We start from the raw sequence: 25,688 nt of genomic DNA, 5'->3' as shown, positions 1-25,688 counted from the left end.
TTATCTCAGACATTATTTCCAAAGGGAGCTAGGAAAAGCCTCTGCCAAAATCTTGGAAAATTCACTTTCAAACAGTTAAAAATACTAAGGTAAACTAAGTGTTTTATATGTTTTATATGGATAACTATATGAGGACCAGTAAATATGGCTTTGGAGCTAAAAAAATTAATCAAAATCTGTATGTACTGTATATATTTGTCTGGGACAAATTGCCCAATCACCTTTTTCCTGCTCTTAACAATCTATATTTCATATCTAGTGATTTCAGATTTGGAGGGAACAAACTAATTGGGAGCAAGCTATAAAATGTGGTTGCTAATTTATTTATCAACAAAGTGCCTTTATTTTCATCATCCTATGCATGCACACACACACCCAGCTGCTTCCAAAGGACACATCCAGACAAGTTTAATATAGTTTTCTCCAGTCTGTGAGATTACACACAAATGTAGCAGCATAATTTGTTCTTTCCCCATTCCCCAAAAATCTCCCTTTTGCTTATCAACAAGCTTGCAAGTGATGCTCTCTTTGCAATACCATGATGGGTAGTCTTCCGGGAGGGAAAAAAACCACCCATCAATCACTCTCCCCACTTAGTTTTGGACTGTGTTGATGGAGGAGGTGAATTTGGACAGATGCTTAGAGCAGTAGGTATAGCTATCTGTCAAAAGCTGAGCTGAAGTTTTTCATTCCAGCTTCACTCTAACCACCTCACAGGAGCCTTTAACTACCTTTGGAAAGCATGGTAGACTAAATAAAATGTTTACAAAAATACCTACACATCTCATGCCATTAGCAGTATAAAATGCAGTCTGGTTCATGAAAAAAAAAATTAACCCATCTTCAGAAACCACCAGACTTTCTTCCCATTAAGAGACACAGTCTCTTATTTGGGGAGCAAAATCAAAATTCTGATTCTTGTATTTTTATTTGAAATCTGCTGAATGGGAGTCTCTAAAGTTGAGGTCTTAGTGTATGTGAACAAGTCTTTAGATTACTGTTGTAAATTCATCTTTGAAGTATATAGAAGTGTATTCACATCTGTCAGATAAAATAATGCCATATTAATCGTTGACTCCCATTTTTGGCAGTAATCTGTGTACTGAAATCTAACCTTGAGTTAATACACTGAGCTCATGGGTGCTGACATGCCTTCGTTTCCATGTGCCATTTTCCATTTGATCCATGCTAATATGAAAAGACCACTTCACCAGCCCTTTTAATTATATATGCCTAGCTGTCTTCCACTCAAAAATGTCAAAGTCATTTCATCAATGACAGCTTAGTGGATTCTCTCCCAGTAGAGTTCTAGGCAGGACTGCACAAAAACCTCTTGCATGCATAAAGTCTCACAGATGAAAGGGAGACATTAACAATGTCACAATATATGTGCTTACCCATAAATAAAACCTATTATGCAGAATGAATCTTACTCCTCGGCAAGTGTATCCACTACCCATTTATTCAGGAGTAAATCTAAAGAAAACCAGTTGAAGTTTCAGAGGTTCTATTCCATGGCTGCAAATGTAAATCCACTGAATTCTGAGGGATTGCTTTCTCATTAGACCTACATAGAATTGAATATTTCATGAGTATTCCTCATAAAAGGAATTATGGGGATATTCCTGAACTCAGATATTGAACTAAATAATATAACAGGGCTGATTGGCCGCAGATTTTTCTCAGAAAAGACTATCAAGGGTTTGAATATCAAACTACAGGACTTCTGTAGAGCTATATTAAGTCACCCAAACTACAATTTGTTAGTCAAATTCTTATTTTTGAAACATTCCCCTGTCCCAGTAATGCAAAAGATAAGGCTACATCTGCATTGCTCTTTGTTTCACTTATGCAAAGATAGAAGATAGTTGAAGAATCTATAACACATAGGATTATTTGTTTATTTTTGGTTGGTTAAGTGGCTCCATGATCTTGATCTGCCCATATATATTATAATTCTTGTAGATTCACTGGAGTTACTTCTTCTGGATGTTTCAATAAAGCAAGTTGCAGAGGAGTTCCTTCTGTAAAAAACAAAACAAAAAACATCAACTCTGTTTTTGGTTTGATCAGTAGAAAAGACATGCCAGGTTTTCTCCATAGACAAAAAAAAAAAGACCCTTCTCGGTAAATCCCTGAAGGAAATCAAGAAAATGTCACTGAGGTTTCCAGTATCTTCAAAAACTTAATATGATTAAGAATGGAAGATAAATAAAATAATCACATGGATTAACAGAAAAGAAAAATATAGGGAAAAAATGAGCAAAGCTTGTGTTTTTCACAAAACTTTTTCAGCTGGATGTTAAGCATAACATACCCTGTGGAGGCACAGCTGTTACATTATAAATGCTTTCAATCTAACATAAATATATTATAAAGAATACAGTTGGGGGGAAATGATTTCAATTTGCCCAGTGTCGTTTTAATATCATGACAGCCTTTCTAGACCTCTCTCGCTCCTTAATATATTATTTGCTCTTCTGATCAATTCTAGGAAATTTGAAGTATTACTCTTTTAGATGTCCTTTTGGATTGTGGGATCTGATCTACCATAAATTAGAATGAAAAGTTCTTGTTACTATTTAATAAGAACAACTCCAGTTACATTTGTTTGAATGTAAATCCAGCTGAACTCATGGAGACTTGCTTTATGGAGAAATATGATAAGGCTGCACTATTTGAATCAATGCTTTGTCATAAAATTCAATAGATAGTTGAGCTTCCAGCTTTAGAACATCGAAGGCAGAACTTACTGTCCCTTATCTTCCTCTTTGCTTTCCTTCTCTATTACTCTATGTCAGATATAGGGAATTTTACCATGAGGAGTACAACATCTAAGAATGCTTTCCTTGATGCCTGCTAGGTTCTGGCCACTGCTGCTTTCCTTTTAGTTTTCTAGATTCTTTTAATTTAAAACATGATATAGGAAGTAAACATATTACAAAAATCCTGTGGGCTTTCTTAGAAAATGGAAAAGGAAGCTGGCTAAAAATGAGGGAATTGTTTGCAAATGTGCTGTCTTGCCCAGTTAAAATGAGAAGTATGAGCTGAAGTGGAAGGGAGTATTCTGGACAACATCCCCGGAATAATGGGAAATCTCAGCAGTCTATCATCTGGGGAATGTACAAATCATCTCCCCCACAGTGATATTGAGGTAATGCCCATAACATCCTAACTTCAAATATTCCTCCTGTCTAAGAAGTATAAATTACAAATATTGAGAACTTGATAGGAGGATTTTTATCAGTAGCTGGGATATCAATAAATCATTTTAGGCATGAGAAACAATTCTGCTATGTATCTTTCTTCCATTCTATGCTCTTCTAGTTCTCTTGTTGAACTAGATGTTGAGTATCCCAGTTTTTTTTTTTTAACAAATGGATAAATGAACAGGAAAATGCAGAATTCTTTAAAATGTTATCAAACTTTTAAAATAAAACATTTCATTGGAGGAAAAAAAACTGGTGCCTTAAACAAAATAGCAATTTAGAAATGTGAATAACTCTTTTTTTTAACTACACTAATTAAAATATTTTCTTCCCTCAATTTTTTTCACTTTGCAGGAAGTCCAAAATATGGTTCAATAGATAATTATGATTCTGTGCAAATCACATTTTATATTGCATTAACATTTTGAATCAGGAATCAATATTATCACTCTATTTATCATCTTTCAAGACTAATCGACATTATGATGAAAGAAATGATACCCAGATAAAAACAATTCTGTTTTAGAAGCTTTTTGATTCAAAACAAAGCAAATATATTACTGTTTGTCCTACTGATGCAGTGAGCTTTGCTTTCTGTTTGCCTATATAGTTGCCCCTTGAATTCAAAAGTATTTCTTGTACAAAATTTGACTCTTCTCTGAATTTGACTCTTGAAACTTCATACTTGATGACATCACTTTCAAATGCCTTTGAATGCAAGGCAACTTCTCCAATGAAAGCAACCAACCGATGGAAAAAGTTTGCAACAAATCCAATTATACAGGAAACTCTAAGCTCAAAATGATATTTGATTGCTGTGATCTTGCAAAAACTGTTCTGTTGAATTCACATGTTTGAGATAACTATTAACTCAATGAAGCCATAAAAAACATGAGAAGGAAAGCCAGCCATGTGAAAATCTCTAACCCTAACAGTACTATAATCTGAGCAGAATTTATTTACATCTAAGCCAAATGTTCCCTTTCAGAACAGTAGCCCAATATTCCATGCTGAAGGCCATTTGATATGAAATCAAATATCAGTGTCTGAAATGCTAGTATTATGTCCCCCCTTCCTCCTCAACACACATACACTGTTTTCCCAGTTGTCAGCTCTGTTTATAAATTGTCCATTTATAGCAAATCCAGCACCTGCCATCAACACCTCATCCTGCCAAGACTAAGAACAGTATTTGGAAAGTGAGCCTGCAAGACAATCTCTAGTTACTACTGTAACCATTTTCCAGTGCTTGAAGTCAAACACTTTTTTAGCTTTCTGAGGATGCTACATAAGGTATACAAGGAGATAGTTGGCAGCCTACCAATAGCAGACGTAATTAGAATATACCATTGGTACCTTTGACTGGTATAATGTAATGCTAAGATCAAAGGCAGCTATATACTTCACATTATCCTACAAGGAACTCTGTGCCCCATTGACCAATTTTATGGAAGCAAGCAAGATGTATATATAGCTTAGCATATACTTCAGATGAAGGCAAAGCAATCCAATTTTCTGCAAAATGTGTAAAATAGGATTTGCTGTCAAATGTGGACTTGGTAGGAAATCCCTAGCTTCACTTTTGTTTTTTGCATTATACATTTATAAATGTATATCTTATCTTTTCATTTCAAAACTCACAGTGCACCTTTCATTTATAATTCAGTCATTTATACAGTATTTCCCTTCATAACTGAAAATAAATGCCTACTTGAGCAAAGTCAAAGACTTTAAATATTTAGAAGTTTTATTCCTATTATTCATTTTTCAAAGAAAGAAACAAAAGATGAAAACAATTCAAGCATATAGGCCTTCCAGTGCCTTAATTCAATATTTGCAAATATTTTGCCCCATTGAGTTTAAGATGATTCTTTGATCCATACAGCTTTACCTTTTTGTGTGTGTGAAGAAAACCACAATCTTGTACCTGAATTATTATGGCCTGTCATAATATGTTTGACAAGATCAGGGCCCTATTTTTTTTTTAATTTTTGAGATTAAATAGTGCGTTCTTTGCCTGAAATTCTAGAGATAGAAGCAAAGACCCTTACTACTATAATTATGTCTTCAGTGGTAAACCTTTCTCCTTACTTAATTACTTTTATAATAGCCTTTTTGTCCCATACAGAAGAGTGTTTTCATTAGCCGGGCTCAATGCTTTGCCATTAATAGTCCTGAAGAGAAGGTTCAACCATACATGGCCACAACAGACGGAGCAATCGAGACAGTTTTACACAATCTATTGTGCTGTTCTTTTTATGGAGCATGGCATTCTGAATTAATAGTACTATTAAAGACTTCCCAGATGGGCTGATCTGATGTGAAGAATGCTTTGTTTTAGTTAAATAACAGTTGAACAGAAATATTCAAGAAGATCACCAAATTCTGTAAGATTGTTATTGCAGCGAGAAAACTGCAGTTAAAAAACTGCAGGATTTGGTTTCATCCTGGAAATATCTGATGGCTGGTTTATCTCTGTCTACAAAATCTGCAATTTAATTAATTTCCTTAACTGTCCTCCTACACCCCTTTGCTTTTATCTAACTATAGATTAAATAATAACTCTGGATTTTGATGATATAATCTTTAATGATAAATAAAAAAATATAAAATGTAAAAATCTCTATAAATGGAAAAGACCAAATTATAAGAATGGAATTTAACAAAAAGTTATCTAGAATAGTTCTACATTTTATAGATGTGTGTGTGTGTGTGTGTGCACGCACACACACACACACACATACTTTTAAGTTTTAAATATCTTGATTCAAAACGTTTGGCTAACATGAGGGTAGAAACAGAGGGTAGAAACAAATAAACAGAACAAGAGTTTTAATAGTATATAGATTCTTTCAACACTTAATTCTAATCTTTGTGTGAGGATTGGAAGGAATTGGAGGAATACTGAATATAAAAAAGGAAAAATATTCTAATTCCCTAAAATATGGTCATTGTGAGCAGTGATGAGATGGAGTAAGAATGTAGACAAATCTGTCAGATTTGTCTTGGATCAAACTTGAATTTTTCAGTAGCATGTTTCCTGGCATTCAATGAAATAGCTCATCTGCAAAAGTCAGTTTGCAATTAGATGTGCCAGTCTAGTATAAATCTCTAGGAATCTACATCACTTTTATGAACATGCAGCATCTAAATCCTGGATGGGTAAGATATCTGCAGTCCCAAGGCCCTCTCTACATAAATGCAGAAAACTGATTGTACTTGTTTCCCAGCACTTGAGATGAAAGTAACAATACAAATAAATATCTAAATTAAGCATTTTACTTTTAAGAAAACAAACACAGACCTCAATCCCTCAGAAATCTCAGCCCTTTTATCCTCAAATAATAGTGTGGCTTTTGTTCACCCCTGTTTTTGGTACTGACAGATGATGGATGGAAGAACTAGATTAATTATTAAATGTCAGGAAAACAACGTTAATGCATAAATATAGTTGCAAATTGCTTTGAGTACCTTCAATTTTAGAAAAGTCACGCTAGAATAAATTTCATAAATGAAGCATATAATTGAGCATACAGTATTTCACAGTGCGCTCCAGTGTGTGATATATGTTAGGGTGGGAGAATACAGCAATCATTTTCAAAAGTAGTTTCATATATCTTAATTCTTAAGTCAGGTTCTCTTGATGGTGTTTCAGAGAATTCCAAACAGATTTATGGGCAGTTACAAAGGAAGTCAGTTGCCTGGCTCCACAATTTGTAAATGTTGGATTTGAACAAAGCCAAGTTGCTACTTGTATTAGTGGACTTATTTATCAAATGCATCTGTAAAAACAACAAATAGGCCCTTCTCAATAATAATTATATCTATTTGATATATGTCTATTGAAGTTCTGTGCAGCTCATATTCATCAACATAGTCTGTTCTAACTCAAATATAATTTGTCTCTTTTTTTCCTCCCATCTACTGTGAAAAATCTAAGACAATAAAGAACAGAAAAATATTTTTTTAATAGTGACATAAAATCTTACATGCAAAGCTTTTTGAGATGGTTAATGTAAATGTATTTTCTCTGCCTTTATTATAAAATGCCAGTTGACAGAGGGATACATGGAAAAACCAGTAAAGCAGCATGCCATCTTTGCAGCTGTAGTTTGCCCTTTATTATGTGTATTGCAAGCTAATTCCTCTGGCATATGAAATTAATCACTCAATTCCAGCTTCAGATCTTGTTCATACTGCTGCAGTAAACTCTATAACAAGCTGATTGTTCAACGGAACTGTCACATGGATATCATTTTTTTTAAAGAAAAGTCACATTCATAAGCATAAAAAGGAAGCGTAGCCTCTTCAAAAAGGGCACGATTTATTTCAGCAGTTAGATTAATAGAAAGGCGGGTTAATGTAGATTCAAATTCATATTCTGCTACCAAATTTAGAAAAGAAGGAAACCTTTGATGACAAAGTAGAGCTAATTTGTCAGATTCTTTTTTATGGAATCATATGGAGAAAATACTTAGTTGAATGTCTGCTTGTTTGCTTCCTCTCCCCCTGCCCAAATTTACAAGTCATACAGCCTCCTACCCCATTTTTTCTTTTACTGTTTTGTCTGTTGTGCTCTTTTCAAATGTATTTTCAGCAGCAGCAGTGAAAAGATATTCTAGATAACACAGTAGAGATTAGATTTTTTTTCTGATTAAACCTAAAGATGCATAATAATCCATAGTAGCATATCTGCAGGATAGCAGTGTAAACATAATCCAAAAAAACCAAACAAAACAGAAAAGGAAAAATAGAGATTGTTAAAAGTGGTGCACTAGGCTTGTTTCTGGCTGATGTGAACAGGTGATGAAGTGGTCTGAAGGGACCAGATTGATTCATTTCCTTCTAATAATGAAAACAGGAAACCAACAATCCATTTCCTGCTAGCTGGATGATCAGTTGGCCCATGGAGGAAGTGGATGAGGATCCTGGAAGCTTTATGGGCTACACCCTTTCTAACTAAGGGTCTCATGCTATCTGTTGGCTGCAAGCAGTACGTCAATAATGCACTATACAGTAGATCCTATAGCACAATGGATGTCCACTGCATTTGTAAGGGGTAAACAAGCTGTTAATTCAGTGCATTGACTGAAGTTCATTACAGAATTAATCTCATTAATATGCTTGTTTTGGAAAACATTTATTCCCATGATTTGAATAAAGTATGCAGTAAAAGAGATATATGGATGCATTCCATTGTAGTAACAAGCTTTGCATACAGATAAGTTAATTCCTGGCATTTCATGCTTAAGACTGTGTAGAATAGATTACCCAACCAGAAAGGGGTATTAGGCTTATACGGGCAAATCATTTGACTTTGGTTTCATTTTAGGCAATACAATTAGCCTATATGCCAACTGACAGTTACTTGAAATTTAAAGCAAATGTTTCAGTATTATTTGGCATAGCATTTAGGAGACCTGTTCTTTGTGCTGATCTATAGTCCTTTAAGGAATCTACTCTTTGTTTCTGCCAACTTCCACTTCAAGAGATTGGACTGCCATTTGTCAGAAATGGTGTAAGGTCTCCCGCTTGGGCGAGGGGTTGGACTAGATGACCTACTTGAAGCAATCCCAACTTATTATTACACAAAAGGCCTTTTAAAATGTTAAGAAATTCATTTCACTGGAAGCAATGATTTTTCTATCATTTGGTTTACAATGTCCTAAATTCTGTTGTATCCAAAGCTGTCTGTCTGATCTGGGTGAAAGAGTATCAGTGAGATCTCAATGTGGAATCTTCAAATTGATTATTTGCTTCTGGCTATATTCAAATTTACCACCTCCTTTAAGGGCATTTGTTGTAGTTACTATTTTTTACATTTCATTGTATGCATACCAAAGTTATCTATGCAAGTTTTTACTTGTGTCACTCTTAAACTGCGTTCCTGATCACCTGAAACTCTGGAGCTATTCAGCTATATATAACAGAAACCACATCTACATATGATGCATTTTCAGATTTTCCAAAGGGATGCAAATAGTAGCTGTGGGAGTAGCATGGTATTGTTCAACTTATGAAGTGACTGGTGGAATGGGGGGGGGGGAATTAAATTTGTCTTTAACAGAATAACAGAATAATAGAGTTGGACATCTTCTAGTTCAACCTCCTGCTCAAGCAGGAAAGCCTATACACATTTCAGACAAATGGTTGTCCAATCTCTTCTTAAACATCTCCAGTGATGGATCAGCCACAACCTCTGGAAGTAAGTTGTTCCACTGATTAATTGTTCTAGCTGTCAGGAAATTTCTCCTTAGTTCTGAGTTGGTTCTCTCCTTGATTAATTTCCATTCTTTGCTTCTTGTTCTGCCTTCAGATGCTTTGGAGAACAGTTTGGTTCCCTCTTCTGTGTGGCAGCCCCTTAGATATTGGAACACTGCTATCATGTCTCCCTAGTCTTTATTTTCATTGAACTAGACATACCCAGTTCTTCATATGTTTTAGCCTCCAATCTCCTAATCATCTTTGTTGTTCTTCTCTTCATTCTTTCTGGAGTCTCAACATCTTTTTTTTATATTGTAGCAACCAAAACTGGATGAAATACTCCAAATGTGGTCTTATCAGGTATTATAAAGGGGTACAGTGTTTTTTCTCACGAATGGAAATTCTTATTTTGAAATAAGAAGACAGTAGAGAACAGTTAAAAGAATAGAATAGAATAGAATAGAATAGAATAGAATAGAATAGAATAGAATAGAACAGAACAGAACAGAATAGAATACTTTATTGGCCATGTGTGATTGGATACATAAGTAATTTGTCTTGGTGTAAATACTCTCAGTATACATAAAGAAAAGATACATTAGTTAAGAATCAAGAATCATAACGTACAACACCTAATGATAGTCATAGGGCACAATCAACAATCAAATCATACTAGGAAACAGTCAATATAAATCATAAGGATACAAGTGACAAAGTTACAGTCCTACAATCACAAGTGGGAGGGGATGGGTGATAAGGAGTGATGAGAAGATTAACAATAATAGTAGTGCAGACTTTGTAAATAGTTGAACATATAAATAACCTCTCCAGTTGCAATCTCTTTTACACATACCTGCTATTGCTTTGATGGCAAACCTGTGGCACGCATGCTGGAAGTGGCACACAGAGCCACTTCTGCTGGCATGCGAGAGGTCGCCCAGAAGAGCCCCACTGCACATGCACACCCCTCCACCAACCAGCTGATTGTCTGCTATCTGTCATGTATGCAGCATGAGGCATGCAGCGTGCGGGGGTTGCATGCACATGTGCAGAGGCATGCAGTGCGGGGGGCATGCATGCATGCTCAGAGGTGTGTGATGCGGGGGGGTCGTGCATGTGGTGCCATAAAGGGGGTCGTGTACGCATGCGCAGGGGAGGAGGGAATTATGCACACATTGCATCATGGGTGCAGGCACACAAGCTTTTTTGGCACTTTTGGCACCCAACGTGGAAATAGTTAGCAATCACTGTGCTATTGTAAGCATATTAAGAAACAAATTTCCTGTCTCTTTATGATGTTCAATATACATTATTATTATTATTATTCATTTTGTCGATTTGCTAGATTTGTATCTGATCTTTCATTGGGAATTTAAGACACTTCATTCTCCTATATTTTTTTTCCTTAAATATGAAGTAGATTGGGCTGAGAGAAAATGATTGGCTCAAAGTCAAAACATCCATGGCTGAAGATGGATTACAAACTGGGTCTTCCTTTGCACTGCACCAGCTGGCTGTCCTGGAGCTGTCAAGGAATAATTTCAGCTTGTTAGGAGGAAGTGGTATTAGTAATTAAGAGTTCATTCTTTGATGCCCTCAGTACAGCTTTGAGTATTTTTATCTACATTTGAAAGCTTGACAACTTTTTCTATGTTGGGTACACAACATCTGGTGGCCAAAGGAGCATCCAGTGGCCAAAGACTGTTCATATTTGAAAATTATTTTGAAGAAGTGTTTTTGATGGGGTAGGGGTATAGGGGTCTCTGCCTAAGTACAGAGCAATCCACCACTACAGGGATACATACCCCCCATAAAAAAGTCAGGTTGCTTTAATGAAAAAAGAAAGTATTTGTGCTTGTGTGGTCTGAACCATTGTTTCCAGATCATTTTCAAAGTGTGCCCAGCCCTATATTCAGGCGTGCATTTGATATTACTTTGCAAAAGCAGCCACAATACGCAGCAGTAGTGAATTGAGGCAAGTAAACTATTTCATTTTCTCCTTTGATGTCATATCCACTCTAAAAACAAGATCACTGTGGTCTTTCTGGATCTTCACTGCAAAGAACAGAATCAACAACACTGTAAAGAAGAGTAAGTTTGACTTTTTTTTTGTTTAAGAGCAGCAAAACCAGCTTGGGGAGTAAGTAGCTACAGTTCTTTTTTCACTGGATGTGTGTGCATAGGTTTACATAGCTTTCCATCCTGGTATTCTTCATTTATTTTTGTTGGAGATTCTATATTTAGAGATCAGAGCTTTTGCAAGGAAGAGTTAATTTTGCTTCTAACTTCCCCCATCAATTTCCCCCTGAAATGCTTAGGGTTTGTTCTACCATTAGGCATAGATGTTGCTTCCTAAATATTTCCACGCCCTCAAGGGCTTACAGGGGACATTTCTGTGTATGGAATTAGGGAGGAGAGTTATTATTTGTTTCAGGAAGCAGAGTCCCTTGGATTTGTTTCACATGTGCAAAATCAAAACAAATAAAATGCTTAAAATAGTTCAGCCTTGTATATTCTTTTTCTGGGCTTTCAAAAACAAAGGATGGAGATATAAAAACTGACATGAAGAATTCTCTCTGAATGTGTACAGGTAGTCCTCGACTTACGACCACAATAGAGCCAAAAAATCTGTTAAGGGAGACGTTTGTTAAATGAATTTTGCCCCATTTTACGTCTTTTCTTGCCTCAGCTGTTAAATGAATCACTGCAGTTGATAAGTTAGTAACCCAGTTGTTAGGTGAATCTGACTTCTGCATTAACTTTACTTGTCAGAAGGTCTCAAAAGTGATGGCATGATCAGGGGACATAGCAATGGTCATAAATATGAACTAGCTGCCAAACATCTGAATCTTCATCATATGATCATGGGGATGCTGGAAAGGTCATAACTGTGAAAAACGGTCATAAGTCACATTTTTCAATGTATGTTCAATGTGTATGTTCACTAAATGAATTGTTGTAAGTTGAGGACTACCTGTATTATAAGTCATCTTAATTTTGGCTATCATGAAAGGGATATACTGTATATTATTCCCCTTACTTCATTTAATGTCACTGTAAAGGCAGGGAGGATAAGAAAGGAAAGTACCCAAAGATCATACAGCTTCCCCTGAGTTGCCATTTACAACTATCTCTATTTATATCCCTCCATTTTCTGATCATTGGATTTCATTCCTTTACAGGTACTTCTACAACTGGGACTAGCAATTCAATTTGTTGGATACAGCCAAAATGAAGACTCAGAACCAGGGGATCTGCAACTCAAGTTTATTCAGGTAAGTACAACTACCAACTCAACTGCTATAAGGGCTGGCAGACAGCCCTTATATACCGGTTGCCTGCCATGCCATTACCCAATCACCTCAAAGTGTATTTCCTGCACTAGTCACGATTGGCAATTATGTGTCCACACCTGCGCAGACACAACACAATTCACACTAGGTGAAACCATACCTGTGCTTATGATCTTATTTCAGCTTTCCTTTGCTTTATCCTCCTGTGAGTGTCTTAAATGCAATAAATGATCAAAAGTTTTTTTTCTATTCTATGAAAGTGGTCACTAATTGAGACAGTCAGTAAAGGAGGAGTCTCGGATAGTCAATTTCAAGATGGCTGGTGGAGACAATATCAAGCTACATAAACCAAAGATTGGATTTAACATAATGCAGCTTTCTGTGATTCACAAGTGTGACCTGTTCTGGTGCTGCATCTGGACAAATATCATTGGAACGCTCCATACTATGAAAAAATTAGTAACATAGTCATTACATTGGGTTCAGCATGGCTTTCAGAGAAGCACAGTATTTGTGAAGGTATGCAAACATGTTGCTCAGCGCTTGCTCAAAGGAAACTTCAGGTATTTGGTTTTGCTATCTTTTGTTCCAGATATGTCTGCAGGTATCAACATAGGTGCCATATAACAAAGGGCTCTTGAAAAAAAAACATTGAAAGCAAAGAAGAAAAGGTTGGTTGGTGATGTAAGTAGTGAAAAGGGAGATCATTCTCTTCTGCAGCTTGTTTTCCCAATCTGAACTGGTGTCTGAAGTTACTATTTTTCATCTCAACCAATATTACAACTTACAGCAGCTTCAGGGTTCCCTCCAAAACAAAAGTAAGCTTTTCCCATTGCAAGTAAAAGCAGCTTCAAGTGTCATAGAGATCAGAGAAAAAAACATTATAGCAAAACATGTAAGTTAACTTCCTACACTTTTTAAAACTGCCTTAAAGTTTGTTTGTTTGTTTGCTTAAATTGGAAGTTCTTATCATGCAGATGTCCCATATCTCATCTGAGTTAGCCCTTAAATTGCAAATTTAAGCATATCTGAGGATCTATAATGCTTTTAAAACAGTGAAGGAAATGGAAAATGACTACCCTGCCAAGTTAAACAGGTGCCTGTATTATTTATAGATATACCCTAAAGGATGCAATGTTAGTTTCTGAAGCGTATGAAGAAATAGCATATGTTGACACACTTATAAATGCGTTGCTTCCAATTCTAGTCACGCAATGATGTTGTAGGAATATAGTATAGTACTCAAAAAAGATTCACAAGTTTCATCTTAAAGGAAAGAGTAGGAGGAAGGGTGGGAAGGAGGGAAGGGAAGGGAGGAGGAGGAGGAAGGAAGGAAGGAAGGAAGGAAGGAAGGAAGGAAGGGAGGGAGGGAGGGAGGGAGGGAGGGAGGAAGGGAGGGAGGGAGGGAGGGGAGAGGAGGAGGAGTGTTTCTTCTAAGAGAATGTTCTAAGTGTAATGAAGTTCTGAGAATATGATTAATTGATTGGTCATATTTAGAAACTGCCTGGTGCTCATAAAGGGGCTTTGGGTGGTGTGCAAATAAAGTGTTTAAAAACATAAAAACTGAATATAAAAATTTAAAATAGAGCAAGTATACTTAAAATTTGACAGTATAAGTTAATTAAAAGGTGGGTGGAAGACTTTCGACATGCTAAGTACCTCCCATAACTGTGTGCTCCTCTGTGAACTGCAAGTGAGGTGGTAGAACCAAATCTTTAGATATTTTTGAAAGGCCAGGAGAGTGGGGACACACCTCGCACCAGGAGGAAGAATGTTGCAAAAGGTGGGAGCTGAGAAGAGTCTCTTCCTGGACCCCATCAGTTGGAATTCTTTAACTGACGGGGTCCGCAACATACTTTCCTTGCCTAATCAGGCGGGATGGGCTGATATGATTAGGTGAAGACGATTCTGTAGGTAACCTGGCTGCATGCCATGAAGAGCTTTAAAAGATCATAATCAACATCTTGAACTAGACCTGATAGCAAACTAGCACCCAATGCAGTTGGCTCAGCAGAGGTGTCGCATACATCTTTCTTTGGGTGCCCAATATTGCCCACACAGCCACATGATGGCCAGCCAAGAAAACAAACAAATGATTCTTGAAGAATTTAACCCAGAGTTCTTACCTGAGGCACAAATGACCAGGTTCAAATTACTCTATTTAGGACTTATTACATGAAATGTTAGGTGTTTGAGAAATTTATAGTGCTGGGACAGGTAGAAAGAAAGAGAAGAAGAGGATGATCAGTAGCAAGGTGGATTAACTAAATTACAATGCCTTTGGGTGTACCATTGGAAGACATGGTTACAGACAGATTGTCATGAAAAATATCTATGTGGTTGTGGTGCTAGGAGTTGACACTGACTTAATGGCACATAATTGACCCATCAATGAAGAATTAGCTTGGGTTTTCCAATCAAGGTCAAGTTAGCACATGTAGTAAATTAAGAACCATTATAGCCATGAACAAATACATCTACTTATGGTCAGAAGAATAAAGTTCTGACTACCTCTTTTAAGGGCAAACTGTAACAAATTACTATTACTTGTCTTGTTTCTAGAAGTAGAGTGGTATTAATATTTTAGCAGCTGTGCTGTTTCCTGGACAGAGGAAGCTTAACTAGGTTGTTCGTGCAAAAAACTTCACATTTGGAATGTAACTTTTGTAACCTGCAGAAATGTAGAAATATAGTCATACCATATCAACTGCAATTGGGACTGATAACTCTATTGCTAAATAATATACGGTAGTTGTAAAATGAAGCATTGGACCATGACCAACCTATGTCAGTTTGTCAGGTCTGGCTGAGGTCATTAAGCAAATCACCTGCAGTTATTCACTACAACATCACTCATTGTGACTTGCGACTTCCTGCCAGCTTCCCCATTGACTTTGCTTGTCAGATGCTAGCTATGATAGTTGCAAATGGTAATCCTATGACAACTGGACCTTGCAACCATTGTAAATTGTGCCAGTTGCCAAGCACCCAAATCGCAATCACATAACCATTGTGGACATTGCAATGGCCATACCTTCAAAGACCACTTATAACTCTTCCTTCAGCACTTCCATAACTTTGGTCACTGAACAATGTCAGTTAAGTGAGGACTACCTGTGCTCCTGCTTTAAAAGGATATGTGGCCAGGACATCTGGCCTGGCTGTATTTTTGAGGAGAGAATATCTGCTTTCTAGAACACCCTCTGTCCTGAAATTAAAAAGGCAGCCAATATTCTTAGGGACCTCTTGAATTTCCCTGTGTGAACTCTGGAAAGAGTATATGGTTTTGTTTTGTTCAGCCTTCCTGCCTTTTCAAATGAATGTTTCATATTGATCACACTTATTGTTTTTATTATTGTCTTATAGACCATAGTTGTGACCAGCCTTGGAATGCATCTATATTAGAAGGATGCATCTATATTTATAGTAACAAACAATATTTCTTTTATATATACAGATGAATTGAAAATCCTTTCATAACTGATTTGAACCAGTATGGCAGTTCTTACATTATCCTCATTTTGCACTATATTTTATGGATGCCTTTTACACAGGCTCTTTTATTTGTTCAAAGAGTGTTTGTTCAAAAATTTTGAGCCTGCCTGCTGGTATCTCTGTTTACATCAAAGTACTATAAATGCAAACAGATGTATAGGCAAATAGGTTGTTTCATGTAAGTGTGAAATATTCATAATCCACTTTTGCATTTGTGTGACTATGACTTGAAAACCTGGATGGCAGAAGTAGGAAACATAGTAGAAGAGGAACAGTTCCAGTGTCCCCTTCATGCATAAATATACTGTAATGTGACCCTAAATCTTTCTTTGTTATAAACTTGTATTCCAATGTTCAGATTGGGGAAATATCAGAGCAAAATTAATGTAGTGTTTTGGAGCCAATTGCTACAATTAACAACTGCTAACATGCAGTAGTTAATGTAGTAAATTTTTTTGTATCTATTTATATCGTATCTACTAAATTTGGCATTCATTACCTGACTTCATTATCGGACTTTAAAAACACAAAGCAAGCCTTTCTCAACTGTTGACATTTATAGTGTGATTAGGCAAGGGCTTTCAGCTTTTTCTCAGCCGCACTGTTAATTGTTTACTAGTAGCTTATGTGAACTCTCAAGTCCTTGCACAAATCAATGCATACATTGAAAAAAAAAAAAACTAAAGCCGAGATTGCAGCAGATGATGTAAACAGACAGCAACGAAGTCTGTAGTCTTATCAAAGATCACGACTGGGCCTCCCAACTTTCTTTCTGTTGCAAAAGTTTACTTTCGTGCTCTTTTATGTCTCTGGACTTTTTTTAAAAAAAAAATCTTTTTCCTTCCTTTTTCCTAGTCCCAAAGCTATGGGACCATGTTTTGAACCTTGTGGTCCACTGGAGGCCCTAAGGCAAGCTATTATCTGGAGACCTGATTGGATCTGATATAATGTAATCTCCACTACATATCACATGACTCTTTTTTCCTTCAGGGCAAACTTGATGTGTTGATGTGTTCATAGAATACTGGTTTTCCTCTTTAAGCTAATAGAAGTAGAATTCCCTGAAGATCCTGCCAGCATGATCAACAAAATTGGGAAGTCAGATCTTTAAGTAAGAAGGGATCAAAACTCTAAGTAGCTTAGAGCACCAGAAACTACCAGGTAGTTGTGTACAGATCTACAAGTCACAGCCAAAGAACACAAAGAAATGCAGTCTGGATATGTCATCCTGAACAGGAAGTCAATAAAATACTGTTTGGATCTGATAAAGCACAATGATCCGTCTGAATGGGCAGGAGCAACCTGGAGTCTGATAATATTTCATTGTCATAGTAGTTTATCCAAATTGTTGTCAATTTCTGGGTTTGTTGCTGATACCTCCTGACACTAGTATGATCCACACAAGAAACAGGTAAGATCCACAAAGAAACAGTAAGAACGTTATTGTGCAGCTGAGTAAATTTTGTCTCCTCCTATAGATAGATGTTATTCTGTACCATTCATGGGTTTCAATAGCATAGGGAAAATTTATTCCTATACAGTGACAGGGACTTGATAAATTAAGACTCTTTCTTATAACTATGAAATTATATCTGTAGAAATAAGTGCACATGGAAACAGAAGAGGAAATGTCATAGAAGCATTTCAACCTTGGGCAATGATGATCAGGATGTAGCCTCAGCATATGATAGCAGACGAGATATAAGTAGTTACTTGAACATTCATTCTGTGTTTAGGAGAAGTGATTTATCCTAGTATCCCCCAAAAGTTAAATTGTATGTATATATAAATACAATTTACAACCTAGAACTGCAAATCAGGAAGGAAAATTAAGGAGGTTAATTATGTTAGGTCATATTTTTCTATTGCACTGCAGTGTATTTATGTGTATGACTATTCTTAATTTAATTTTTTTGACATCCAGCTCCAGGCTGATTCTTGTTTTTTATATTGTCACAATAAAAATACAAATAAAATAAAATCAGTTAAATATAATTTAAAAATAGAATATGGAAAATAACCAACATACTAACACAAAAACATATAAACATATGACAAACACATGCAATAAGTGGTTCAGCCACCCTACTGCTAGGCCTGGGAGAACACAACCAAGTCTTTAAGGTCCACCAAAATGCCATCAGGGTGGGAGCCAACTGGATCTCAATATCATTCCAGAGGGCAGCCATTGCAACATAGAAGGTGCATTTCCTAGGCCCCAAAATATGACACTGTTTAATCATGGGGATCTGGAGCAACTCTATCGGTTGGCCAGGCAGACACCAAAGAGACAGACAATAACCAGGCTGCAATCATGAAGAGTTTTATATGTTATAGGAAGTCCCCTGCCCCCGCTAGAAGAATGAAATGTTTTGGGAAATATTAAAAGACAGAATAGAATATTTCCCCTAAATGAGAAGTGGGAAAAATCTTAAGGGAGCAGAAACCAGCCACAGTTTCCCTGCCCCAAGCAGAAACTGAGAATACCAGCTTTTAGAAAGACTGGGTCAAGACAGAAACTCAGATAAGCAACAAACAAAAGGTTGACAAAATTAGGATTTGCATTTCCTCTTTTGCCTATAGAGACAGTCATGACCCCCATATGGTCCTATAGGAATTCAGAAGGTATGAAAACCCACCCACTCTAAACTCCATTTTGTCAGCTGTCCCAGAATAACATGTGGTTGGTGGTTCTGTTTCCTCAATAAACTCCTTCCAATCAGCCTCTAGCCTCCATTTTATTTCTGGTGCCTTTCTCCCAGCTTGGAACTGGAACTGGAATTTTTCTTCCAACAGTGTGGTACCTTCAATCATATCTGCTAACATATTTGTGAGCAATGCAGTTCACAAAGCAGGGTCTTTTTGTGCCACTGCATTCCAGTCTAGTTGAAGCCTCTGGGTGGTCTTCAAGGACAGCCAGCCCCATATAGAGAGCATTACAAGGAGGTGACATGAGCCATGAGGTGACAAAGGCATGAGTGACTATGGGGAAAGCAGCCCAATCCAGGAAGGAATGAAAACAGTGCGCCAGATGAAGATTTTGGCCACAGGTATCACTTGATCTTTAAGAAGAAACTATGAGTCCAGGAGGACTCTCAGATTGTGCACCATTTCAGAATGGGGAAGCACAACCCCATTCAGGATCAGGATGGAGGATTCTTAGACCTGGGCAATAACCACGTCCACTCAATTTCAGTAGGATTGAGTTGGGTGCAGTTTTTTTCTCCATCCAGGCCCTCACAGCCTCAGATACTGTTCTTGAAAGAAGATGAGATCTCATTAAAAAATAGTTTTTATTTCTCCTGAATCTTATATCCAGACACAGGCGTTAGCAGATATGAACCACATCAGAGTCTCGAGACTAGAGGATTTCCCCCCCAATATTTTATTTATTAAACTTGCTTGCCACCCATTTTGTCTAAATCATATCATATGATCTCTACCTTTTGTCATATAGGTAGATATTAAATTCAGATGTTAAAAACTATTTAAAAGGGTAACATACTTTAAATGTAATCTCACAATGTATGTACATCTTGGGTAATGTTTTTTCTTTTTTCTTTTTCTTTTCTTTTTTCTTTTAACAAAAAAGCTTTGGCAGGTCCTAAGTATGCTTTGTAGCCATTTTGATTCCCAGCCAAGCTGCCGAGTCAGAGAACAACAAAAAAGTGGTTTTTACCAAGTCTTTGGACTGCACCCAAATCTTGCAAATTCTTTTGCTTGTTCATAGAAAAGTGTTTTTAGTAATCCCATCATAAACCTCTTAAAAATTTACCTCCATATTTAGACTCTTTGATTCTGGCCACTCCTTAAAACTGATCCTCTGAAAATTGGTGGATTGGGACAAACTTAGCCAAGTATTAATTCAGACAGATCTTCTTATTATTTAGATGTTACAATTCTCCCCAAAGCCAGATATTTCTTCTTAGTTCAGGGTAGATCTGGCTCTGATCACATTTTAATACTATGCCGAATTTTCCTGGTGTTTTTGCCCTCCTGTTAAATAAATGCTACTTCATTCCCACATTCCTTCATTTATATTTTTATTTTTTTAGAATTACAGGTTTTAGGGTTTCAGAAAGCCCTTAAAACTTGACTCTGTGGGCCAAGCCTGAGTTAATGCATTTGTTCTGTGTTTTGTGGGGACCTGTCATGGCTATACTGTTTAGTCTGGATTGCCAGTTTATGTGGGTTTAAACTTTTTAAACTGTTTGTATTATACTTTGAATTGACTTTGTAAGCTGCTCAAGGCCTTCTGGAGTGGGTGGCCATAACAAATCTAATATATAATATAAAATTAATTAAATTCAGCTATAGTTTCAAGGTGAATTTAATAATAGTAAAAATGCTGTTTTATTCTGCTACAAAAATCTTTATTACTCTGTAGCTTATTTCCCCCTTTCCTAAATGGAGAAAGGCCCTATAACAAGAGTGCCCTTCAATTTTTTTGTCGATATTTTGTAGAAATATAGGCACTCTGGAATGTTAGAAGCTGTTTGGAGCTGGATGCAAATACAACTGCTTCTAGTCTACAACCACCTGTAGTTTACCACTGAGACTTGGCCTATTTCCTATGTTTACTGCCATTTTAGTGTCTGTGTTGCCCTTGCTTTAATGTCCTTGGATAGTGTAGCTGCTTTTGGTAGTTGTTTATTAGCCTAAGCTTTGCTCTTTGCTCTTTATCAGCAGTAAGTTAGAAAGGAAGTAGCTGAAGGAACAGAGAAAAGGAACAACATCTTTGCTTCCAAGGACTGCTTGGTTCTCCTGTAAGAAGACTAAGAAGCAATAGTGCTAGGAATTTGTGCCCTAATAAACAAGTACTAGAGATATCTCAAATTCCTGCAGGGTCATAGAAGTCTGAACATCTCATGATACCATGTTGATCAAATGGCAATGATGAAATCTGTGAGAAACCTCTCTGCTGAGAAAGACTGGGCTTGAAATTATGCCAAGTAGTATCATCCACCAATGATGCCATAATAGATGAGCCAGTTATGCATGTATGTAGGAAGCATAAATGGATTGCAACTATAGCAAAGAAATTCTCAACCTTGGCCACTTTAAGACGTGTGGACTTCAACTCCCAGAATTCCCTAGAGGCTATGGAATTCCAGGAGTTGAGGTTCACACATCTTAAGTGGCCAAAGTTGAGAAACACCTACATAAAGCATCCTATAAGATATAAGTATCTCCCCAAGGTACCCTCATATTCACAAAGCACTTTGAAACCACTACCATTCTACTCTCCAATTTCTTGGAAATTTGAAAATGGTCTACATTTTTTTTTTTGTTACTCCTGACTTCATAATGCTAAAAAAAGAATGAAGAATGCCACTTAGTTAGCATTGCAGCTCTTAAATAACAAAAATCCCCTCATTCCTATTCCAAATAAAAAGGAAATAAAATGAATCCTTGCATCCCCCATTCTCCTCAGCATGCTTACTTTGTGTGCTATGAATTTTTCTTATGGAACTCCCTCTCCTGCACCCAAACGTACAGCAGTTCATAAAAGTTTCACAGAAATAATCTGCAGAATTATATTGAAACTATATTGAAAAATGCATACAAACTATTTAATAATATAATCTTAATTACTGTAAAAATAGTCTAGATGTGTGAGCTTATTAACCGATAATAAGATTTACTGTTTGGCTAGATAATAGTTAAGATAGTAGAATAATATGTAACATTTCTCAAATCAAGTGGTTAATATCGTATATTAAAATTTCAGGTACATGGCAGATTCTGTTTGAAAATAAATGATATGATAAGAATTTAGACTTTAGAGTTACGAAAGATCTAGATAATTATTTCCTTTTTATGAAGTTGTTACTTGATGTTAACTACTTGTATTTCTTAAAAGATTGCTTGCATTTCTAATAAAAAAGTAAATATTTCATTTCAGTGAATGACAATCTCACATAAAGCTTCAAAATATTCCATAATTTGTTTCACAATTAGTCACATTTTCAATGGACCTTATTCCAACATTAGTATGATGTTGCAAACATAACGATTATAATAAAATGGTTATCACACGATGGACTACTGCCCTTCAGAGAAATGCATGGTACACATGTACACAGTCATTCTGAACTCTGCACTCCTACACCATTGATAAAAACAATTGTACTGACTAGAAATTATGAAAGAGTTGACACCCTACGGTACTAGCTACCATTGCAACCCTATCTCTCTCTCACACATCCATTTAGGATATCCAGAATTCACCAAACCACAAAACTTGAGTCTTCAGGACTGCTTCTAGCACAGGTCAAATCCTTATCTGCCTTTGACAGAAGCACTTCTAGCTGAGTTTCAGTTTGTTTGTCCTCATCTGATCCATTTTTTTGTATTAAAATATCCTTAAATTCTGATGGAAAAAAAGAGATAGAATTGCATATCGCCAATATATTTGGTCATTTTTGACACATTTTCAAAAACATGGTGATTAGCATTGGAGAAAAGATGAAGCCTTGTGGGAGCTCATAAACCTATAGCTATGCTACTGAATGAGTTCCCCAGCACTTGTTATTCTTTTTAAATCATCCTTTCAAGAAGTAGTGAAGCCTCCATAAAACAGTGCCTCTTGAGTTCCATCAAAGTCTGATAAGAATGGTGCGACTAATGGCAGCAAAAGCTGCTGAGGAATTTAACATAATCACGAAAGATAGTCTTGTGAAATTTGTTCTTGATATTGATCATCCACCAAGACAGTAATGGTGTTATTTGTCCAATAACTAATTAGAAGTGAGCACAACTGAAATGAATCTATATCAGACTTCTCCAACCCAGGTGGCTTTAAGATATCTCAGAATTTCAAAATATTTGTTAAATATGTAGCCAGTTGGAAGAATAAAGTTATTGTTCCGTTTTACAAGGATAACAAGAGTAAATATGAAAAAAATATGAAGGATTAGTTTGTTTAGAGTTTCTAAGAAGACAGAACTGTAATTAAAAGAGAATGAAATGTTAACAATGAGCAATGTCTGGGAAAAACAGTGTGGGCAGAAAACATGCAAATCAGATTTTCAATTTTCTTGTCATTTACAAATGTCTGAATATGAGAACACATTTTGAGATTTAAAGGAACTGTATGAAACAGTGAACAGGCTTGAATTATAGAATGTTTTGTGTAAACATGTAGTTTGGTTGCTGAATGAGACAAGAGCCGTTTCTGATAGAAGTAAAATATGCATGGGCATAAATTGATTATGTAGTGATTATTTCAACATTGGGCAGTGCATAAGACAAGGATATGTGATTCCCCTTGGTTTTTTGTGTCTATGGATAAACGTATAAAGAATTTTGTGGTGATGTTAATGTATTGATGGAAGATCTGAGTCTGTGTGCTGTTAATGTCGTGCTGCTGGCTAAACCTGAATTATCTGCAGGTTAGATATCTGATCAGCTGATATGATGCAACAAGAATAAGGATCTGAAAATTAATATTTCAAAGACCATTAGTGTTTGAACATTTCCCTGTCAAACTCTACCACTCGGAAGGGTAAGACAAGTATAGAATGATCAATTACAAGTTATCCATAAATGATGAAAAATTAGAACATTTGTATAATAAAGTGTATAAAATTTAGTAGAAAAATAGAAGGTGTATATTTTCAGAGAACAGGGCTCATAAAGAGAAACTTAAAATTTAAGTTGACTGCATTGAAAATGAAGTATTTAAGAAATGTGTATAATACAAAAACACAGTCAAGAATGAAAGAGTGATAGATGAATGTGAACTGAACATCAGTATGAACAAGCAATATGAAAGAAATATATTCCTTTTCTCATGTAGAGAAAACAAATGAAGTTCGCCTTGTAAAAAAAAAAAAAGCACAGATTTTCTTTTTACCTTTTGCTGTGAGACATTCTTAACCCGGGGATTGCCTTGGTGGTTATATTGGTGCCTGTGAACTCATTGAAAAATAAGGCCAGATATTAATGTTGTATTCCTTTCTTGTGTATATTTTAAGTAATAGTGTTTGAAGCCATAATTTTAAAAATAGCCTTAAAATAACAAAAAACAATCTTCATGAAACCAACAGGACTTGCTACCAAGGAAAACTGTAGCACAAATCCTGAATTTAATTTTCCGTCCATTATCACTGTCAGAACACTAAATGTACACAAATCTATAGATTTTGGCATAGGAATAGATCATTGTCAGGTATTCCCAAAAGATTTTTCTAAAATTAGTGGTAGACTTTTCTAAAATTGGTAGTGTTTATCACTGTGTAACAAATGTTGCCATTAGCTTAAGGCACCAGGCTAGAAAGCAGGAGACTTAGACATGAAAGCCAATTAGGTGACTTTGGGCCAATCACTCTTTCAGTCCAACTCTCCTCAAAGAGTTGTTATTGAAAGAAAAATAGGAAGAAGATGTGTTGGATATGTTCACCACCTTGAGTTATTGTAAAAATAATAAAAGCGAGATACAAATTAAATAAATAAAGCAATAAACCACCAATTCTGTTAAACTACCAGGGAACGATTCAAATCTTCCAACTTCTGATCCCTAAAATAATACCGAAATCATATGTGAGAGATATGGGTTCAAAAAGGTATATTGCAAAGAATGCCTCTAGGCATTCCAGAGTTGGCATCTTCCTTTGTTGGAAGGGAATGATATCATGAGAATTTTATTGCTGTAGATCTTTGGCCTTTAATAGTCATTACACTATATTCAGCAAGGTAAGATTTTCTGTTAACTAAACTCTTCATTGCACAATGTCTAAGAATTTCCCAACTCCACTTCAGTTTCAGCAGCCAATAATTCTGTATAGTATGGATCCAACTATGTAATACAGTAGATTTGACAGATCTCTTTTAAGTCTATGGTTGTGTTTGCATGATAGACATAACAACTATTCACTTCTGAACACTGTGATGCATGATTAGGGATGACCTGGTCTGTCATGTCTTAGACATTTTTTTCAGTCTTGTGAAGCACCACAAAAGGAATTGCTCCTTTTAAAAATAAAAATTGCAATAATAATGAGAAAGAGGATGAAAGAGCCATGGTGGAATGATTGATCTGGTTGATAGATTGGGGAGGGGATTCATAAAATATAACATAATATATAAATGCTTTTACAAAAACAAGATGGATATCCTTCCCTTTCATGACAAAATTATTGCATGTTTGTGAACATGCTATTTCCAGCAATAGCATAATGTTCAGAGTAGAGGCTACTTGAACTCCCTTATTCCAAAGGTGCTTTTTCAAGAGGCAACTGGACTTTCTGGTTTTTCTTTGAAGATGTTTCACTTCTCATCCAAGAAGCTTCTTCAGTCTGAAAAAGCTCTGAATCCAAGACCTGGATGACTGAGAATCTCCATAGACTGTACTCCCTTACTTTGCATGAGAGCAGAATTTTATATAAGGCTTCCCTCAACAATCTGACAAGATGATCACAACCCTGCATTATTCTGTGGAGGGTTTAATAGGTTAAAACCAGCATTTTAAATTGAGCATGGAAGC

General features: G+C 36.2%; 2 long non-coding RNA genes across 7 annotated transcripts in view; both read right to left on the bottom strand.

The window, feature by feature from the left end:
* Positions 1 to 301: 301 nt before the first annotated feature.
* LOC113446921 (uncharacterized) overlaps positions 302 to 25,688 on the bottom strand; it is a 28,880-nt gene continuing 3,493 nt past the window's right edge. For 3 of the 6 annotated variants that reach the window (XR_015742357.1, XR_015742358.1, XR_015742359.1), the window contains exon 3: positions 24,486 to 24,608. This is a non-coding gene — a long non-coding RNA (uncharacterized LOC113446921). Of the gene's footprint in view, positions 2,025 to 24,485; positions 24,609 to 25,688 lie in introns of those variants that run through there. The other 3 variants (XR_015742360.1, XR_015742356.1, XR_003375546.2) reach the window with 2 other exon arrangements.
* Positions 21,805 to 24,186, bottom strand: LOC148127409 (uncharacterized). Its single transcript, XR_015742355.1, has 2 exons — positions 24,060 to 24,186; positions 21,805 to 22,574 (listed from the first exon to the last, which is right to left on the bottom strand). It is a non-coding gene; the product is annotated as an uncharacterized LOC148127409 (long non-coding RNA).

Source organism: Pseudonaja textilis, chromosome 2 (assembly GCF_049901715.1).
Source record: "Pseudonaja textilis isolate UNSWEBS1 chromosome 2, rPseTex1.2, whole genome shotgun sequence".
Taxonomy (NCBI): domain Eukaryota; kingdom Metazoa; phylum Chordata; class Lepidosauria; order Squamata; family Elapidae; genus Pseudonaja; species Pseudonaja textilis.
The sequence above is the reverse complement of the archived record's forward strand: the minus strand, read 5'-3'. Positions and strand labels throughout refer to the sequence as shown.